This window comes from Centruroides sculpturatus, unplaced genomic scaffold, assembly GCF_000671375.1.
Source record: "Centruroides sculpturatus isolate CEXI.00-Female unplaced genomic scaffold, Cexi_2.0 scaffold827, whole genome shotgun sequence".
In the NCBI taxonomy this organism is placed as follows: domain Eukaryota; kingdom Metazoa; phylum Arthropoda; class Arachnida; order Scorpiones; family Buthidae; genus Centruroides; species Centruroides sculpturatus.
The window spans coordinates 380,952-386,951 of NW_019385127.1; positions in this window are offsets into that span (position 1 = coordinate 380,952).

A 6,000-nucleotide genomic window follows, 5' to 3' on the forward strand; every position below is an offset into this window, starting at 1 on the left:
TTTTCTGGCAAAGAAACCATAAGACTTCAGCTATACACACGGAGTGCAATGTATTGCACTAGATTCTGTTTAATAGAAATCTTAAGACGTTTTCGTTTTGTTAGTGATGATGTCTATTATAGCAGGGTCTTTTGTTGAGCTCTAAATACAATAGTTACAGCAACAGACTTGTTTTCAATAAGCCTAATGACTTCATTACTAGCTGTCAATGTGTCGATCCCCATAAAGATTATCTTACTTTCTAATATCTAGCCAATAAAAACTGCTTTTTTAATAAAGAAAACTAAAAGGAAATCTATAATTCGAAAATTAAGATTTCAAATTTAAAATCTTAATTTTCTAGATAATAATTATTGATATGTTGTAGAGAAGCTGAGATCAAAATTTCAAGTTGCTTTGTGCTAAAAGTAAGCCAAAACAATGAAAACCGAGACAGGCTCTTCAGCGCGTACTCGTGGCGGTAGCTCACTTAGTGCCTTTTTAGCCTTTGGGGAATAATACCGAACTTTTCTGGGGAAGGCCATGTCATTGGTTTATTTGATACTGTAAGGTCCATCATTTTTCCAAAATTTTGGTTATTATTATAGATCTGTTTATATATATATATATATTCTCAAATTACTGTTAACATTATAATTATAATTTTAATCAATTTATTGTATTTTAAGCTATATATGTATTTTATATTTTTTTCTGTTTGTCTAATTGTGAACATTGCTAACTGCCAGACAGGACACCCTTTTCACCCACATCTCGATGTGTGTGAATGCGACATTCGAATTATTTATACTTATGAACCTATGTTGTAACGTCGTTTAGAAAGGGGATCCCTAAAATTTTTCCAATTTTAGGAACCCCTTTCAAAATTTTTAGTAATACCAGTTAAAAATAATTCAGAGAAACGAGCTAGAATAAAAAAATTATCCATTAATTGTTATAAATCTCACAAAATGCGAAGGAAAAGATGGAAAGAAAGAATCAGGACGATGATCGTTTCCTCCTTTTTTAATGGTGTAAGATGACGGATGCTACTTTATCCATGTCACGTGGATGTATATAATTTTTAATAGACAAGAGAGCAGAAGAACTACTGGATGACTCATCATGCTTATTGCAAATTACCTCAACTTTTTCCTGAACAAAATCATTGGTGAAAACGAGAAATAAAATAAAAGGAAATGACGAAACCTAGAGTGAAAAACTTAGTGAGGGACTGAGTGAAGGAGAAAGAAGACAAAAAGGTGAAGAAGAAAGAGAGAGAAAGTGAAAGGAAAGGAGAGAGGAAGAGAAAGCAGAAAGAAGAGAGGGGGAAAAACAATACAGCATTCAGAAAGGAAGTCAACTCCTACAAGAGAAGACAATTCTTTTCCTGGTATGTTGTGAATCGCGAAGTTCGGATCCTCCCCACTAGGTACCAACCATTTTACAAATAAAAATAGGCTAACTCCCTAAAACAGATTTTGTACTTACTATTAATTTAAACTAAGTTCGAATGTTATGTTTCGTTTTTCAATAATAAATTTTCTGTTTTATTCTTAAATTAGTTTAGTGACTTTGCATTAATTTTCCTGATGGGCTTATTCCTGGACTTCCGAGTCACTCTGACATTCGCGCCTTAATTAACTATCTGTCTTTTTTCTTTTTTTTTATCTTAATCGGCGGTGTGTCCGAAAACACATTTGGTGGCAGGATCCTACCCTAAATTCCCATAATCCAATTTTTGATGGGCCCTAAGCCCCCACAATACTTCGGACAAGATTGCAAAGTTGGCTGGACTCAGTACCAGTGTTTAAGTATCGCTAAATACAAACTTACGGGAAAAGTACAATTTTGCTTGGCGCGACTTAGGTATGAAATGCGTGACTGAATATGTTAATTTTAAACGGTTAATGATCGAACGATTCAACTGCGAAACATACTCGATCCGAGTACACAAATTCATGCATGCACTTAAAAGAAGGACGAAAAGGTCCAGGAGTTTGCAGTCAGATTGCAAATGCAATGGTGATAGAACACGCTAAGATGAACAGAACAGTATCATTATAAAAAGGTGTCAGCAGCGAGAATTGAGTGAGAAGCTCTGTATCCAGTTGTTGTAAAAGGATAAAGCGTAATGTCACGATCCATGATTCAGCTACATTTTTTCAAGCACTACGAGTAGCTATTAGAGAGGAGACATTTGAGCAATTAACTAATAAACCGCGAAAGAATATCAGAAACGTACAGTACAGGAAATGGTAAAGTGTAGCCAAACAAAAACCGAAAGAGTGAAACCCTGCAAGACGCGATATGAAGATAAGTCAAATTTCTAAACAGTTAGAAACCTCCAGAAAGATATTAGACAATCAGTCGTCGTCAGTACAAACAACTAGTGCGCGAGGGGGAGAATTCAATCAAAACAGATGAACGCTGCCATTTTACCGTACGACAGACACAGAGTAGGAAATACCAATACAATCAGAGCTTCGGCTTTACTTTACATAATCTTATCACAAACAACCACTGCTTACTTCCATAAATGAGCTACCATTTTTGAATTATTCTTTTCAGCACCTTTCTAGGCGCTACTCACAAGGGAACTGTTGGAGTGTTTTTTAATAAATATTAATAAAATTTAGTTAATAACTTTATGTAAAGGTTCCTTCTCACCAGGTACTGGTTCAATATATATAAAAATCGATTCACAATAAACCTTTGACCAGTAAAATATTTATTTGAAAAACAAACGTTTCCGACCGTATTCTTCGGCCTTCTTCAGGTTAAACGTTTCGAGATTCGAAAAGTCGTTATGCTTACAGATTTAAAAGTTTTGGAACATATTCAACTCATTATGAGCATGCGTATCAAGCATTGCATAAAAAAATATATTTAAATAATCTTATCTAAACAATTTTATTTTACACGCACATGAAATGTTAGAAACACCTTAACTAGAGTTGTGGGGACTTCCCCTTCAATGACAAACATCCAAGCTGTAGAAATATTACTCGCATCTTTATAGTTGATGCAGTTATTTCGTAACCCCGCTTTATATATTTCCAGGGTTTCTAGCGTTCTTATGTGTTCCCTTCTGTGTGAAAGTTTAATAATTCGCGCGTTATGTAAGTCGGCATTTATGCCCGGGATCAAAGCATAAGTAGATAGGGCAGTGATGCATCTGTTATGCTGAATGTCATATTTGTGTTCGCGTATACGCTTATCTAGAGGGCGTATCGAGGAGCCAATATATACCAGGTCTCTTTGAAATCCATGGTCCCTTAGTGGGACAGAATATACCCCTGGAGCAGATCTCTTTCTATGTCGTCTTTGCAGTTGAAAAAGCTGATAAGAATATAATCTCAACACATCGAAAAGAAAAAATTCTTAACTTGTATAAGAAACATTCAAAATGGAAATTACGCACGTTACAGCGGAAAGGATCTAAAGAATTTTAGTTATTTATATAAATGGGAAAACAATTTAAATTTCGATAANTTATTTTGGACATTGATAAACAGGTAGCTAAAATGCTTTTTAATGCATTTAACGATGTTTTAAGTAATTATGTAAGTAGAGATGACAACGAGTTTTGTCAGTTAGAAAATAATAATTTGAATAAACATATTTCAGACGGATAAAAAATCACTTTTCTGATTGAAGAAAAAGAAGTTGATAACGCAGACACTGACTGTAAATCAGAATATTCAAATGATGATGAAAAAGCTGATAAGAATATAATCTCAACACATCGAAAAGAAGAAATTCTTAACTTGTATAAGAAACATTCAAAATGGAAATTACGCACGTTACAGCGGAAAGGATCTAAAGAATTTTAGTTATTTATATAAATGGGAAAAACAATTTAAATTTCGATAACAAAATTGAAACATTAAAAATGATTAAAGAACATGCTAAACAAATGTTTGACGAAGCTCAAGGCAGCTATAAAATTGTTAAAGTTAATCAATTAAAAATATGGGCATTTCAGAAATGTTTTGAGCTGAATAGTTCATTTAAGTTTGCAGATAGTGATTCCTCGGTTGCTAAATTTACAAAAGAATACAGTTTAGTATCTCGAAAAATTACAAAACTTGTAAATAAAACAGAAATAGTAAACGAAAAGGATATTTTAATAAAAACTGCGCAATTTCAAACAGTAAAAATTTTGTTGTTATCTAATTCGCGTAACTTTATATTCAATATGGATCAGTGTGGTTTTTCATAAACAATGATTTCCGTAAGATCACTTTCATATAAAGGAGAAAAAAATACTATTGTGGATTTGCACATTCTCCAAGTAATAAAGTTATGCGTTCCTACACTGTTCAATAATTAATTAATGCTAACGGACAAGTTATTTTCTTACAAGAGGCTCATAGAACCTTTGTACCTAAAGTTCAAAGATCGCTGTTTAATGCCCCAAACGTTACTGTTATTTCAAGCTCAACTGATAAATTATCTACAGCAATTATTATAAACTATGTAAAAGATGTATTATCTCCAAATATAACAGAAAACTCATTATTAATAGTTGACTCGTGGAGTGGACAAACAAATATTAATAATTATAATATAGTATTTCAAACATGTATGAATCAAAATTTATGTAAAGTACTAATTATTCCACCAAAGTGTACAGTACATCTATATACCAACGTTTAGATCAGGGATGGGCAACCTGCGGCCCGCATTAATATTTTTGCGGTCCTCGTCTCATAAAATATGAATAAATATATCAATTTCCCAGCTTAAGGAAGTATGCAGCAAAAATTCAAACGTTATTTTTTACAAATTATGTATGTGGACAGTTTTTACCGCAATGAATTTAGTAAAAATTAAAACAAGAAACCGGCTAACAGACACATCGAAACTAATTTAAAGCTAGCGGTGACTAATATTTAACCAAATAATTTCAGATATATTACGTTTAAATCAGTTCCAGAAGCTAAATTAAGTATACCTATGCTAATTTATAATTATATATAAATAAATAATTGTGATTTACCGGCATTTTCCTTCTCTTTTCTCTGTTATGCGGCCCTTACACACAAAAAGGTTGCCCATCCCTGCTTTAGATGTTGGATTTCATAGACAAGTAAAACTTTTATACTTTTAGATAAAGAAATTTTAAATGCTATACAATTATTTTGTAATGATTCTTCGATGAAATTGTATTGGACAACTAAAAATGGCATAATGAAATTACATTCGATTCATTATCATCAATTATCTGCGCCAATATTTAATTAATAACTTGATAAATATGGATGGTTTGCTTCTGGACGTACTGTACATATGAAAAATGTGAATTTTTAAACGTAAAACAAGTTTGTTTTTCTTTTTTAATTAAACACTTACAGTTTAAATTGTGCTGAGAATAATTGCAAAAATCTGCGATTTGTTAAATGTGCACGATGTCAACAAGTTCTTTGTTTATTTTGTTTTGTTAAAAAATATCACGTAAATAGTTGCCCATCTAATAATTTGTGAATGTAATTACTTTTCAATTAAATACATCTAATAAAATGTATTTACTTATTACATTTCGATTATTTTCCTTATATTTATTCTATCATTACTTTTATATTATATTTTATTGTTAAAGTAGTATATATATCTAATCTTTCATATAATATTTATTTGAAGTTTGAGTTTCTTCCTTACTCTACTATTTATTTGAGTTTCTTCCTTACTCTACTCTGTACATGTAATATCGCCGTCTTCCTCTGTGACCTTTTCACAACTAAAAATTTGCATATTTGTTTTAAACTAATATAAATATTTGATTGCTATCAGTCCTGATTAATAGATTTAGTGAATATTACAAATTTAATATAGAGTTTGTATACTTTTAACGTAATTATTAACTAAATTTTAATAATATTTATAAAAGACACTCCAACAGTTCCTTTTTCAGAATATAGTTCGCTTCGATTCTAGTTACAAACAATTTGTTTTCATCGCGATATCGGAATTTGTTCGAATGTTATTGAATCGAAATTTATTTTCATATGAATCAAA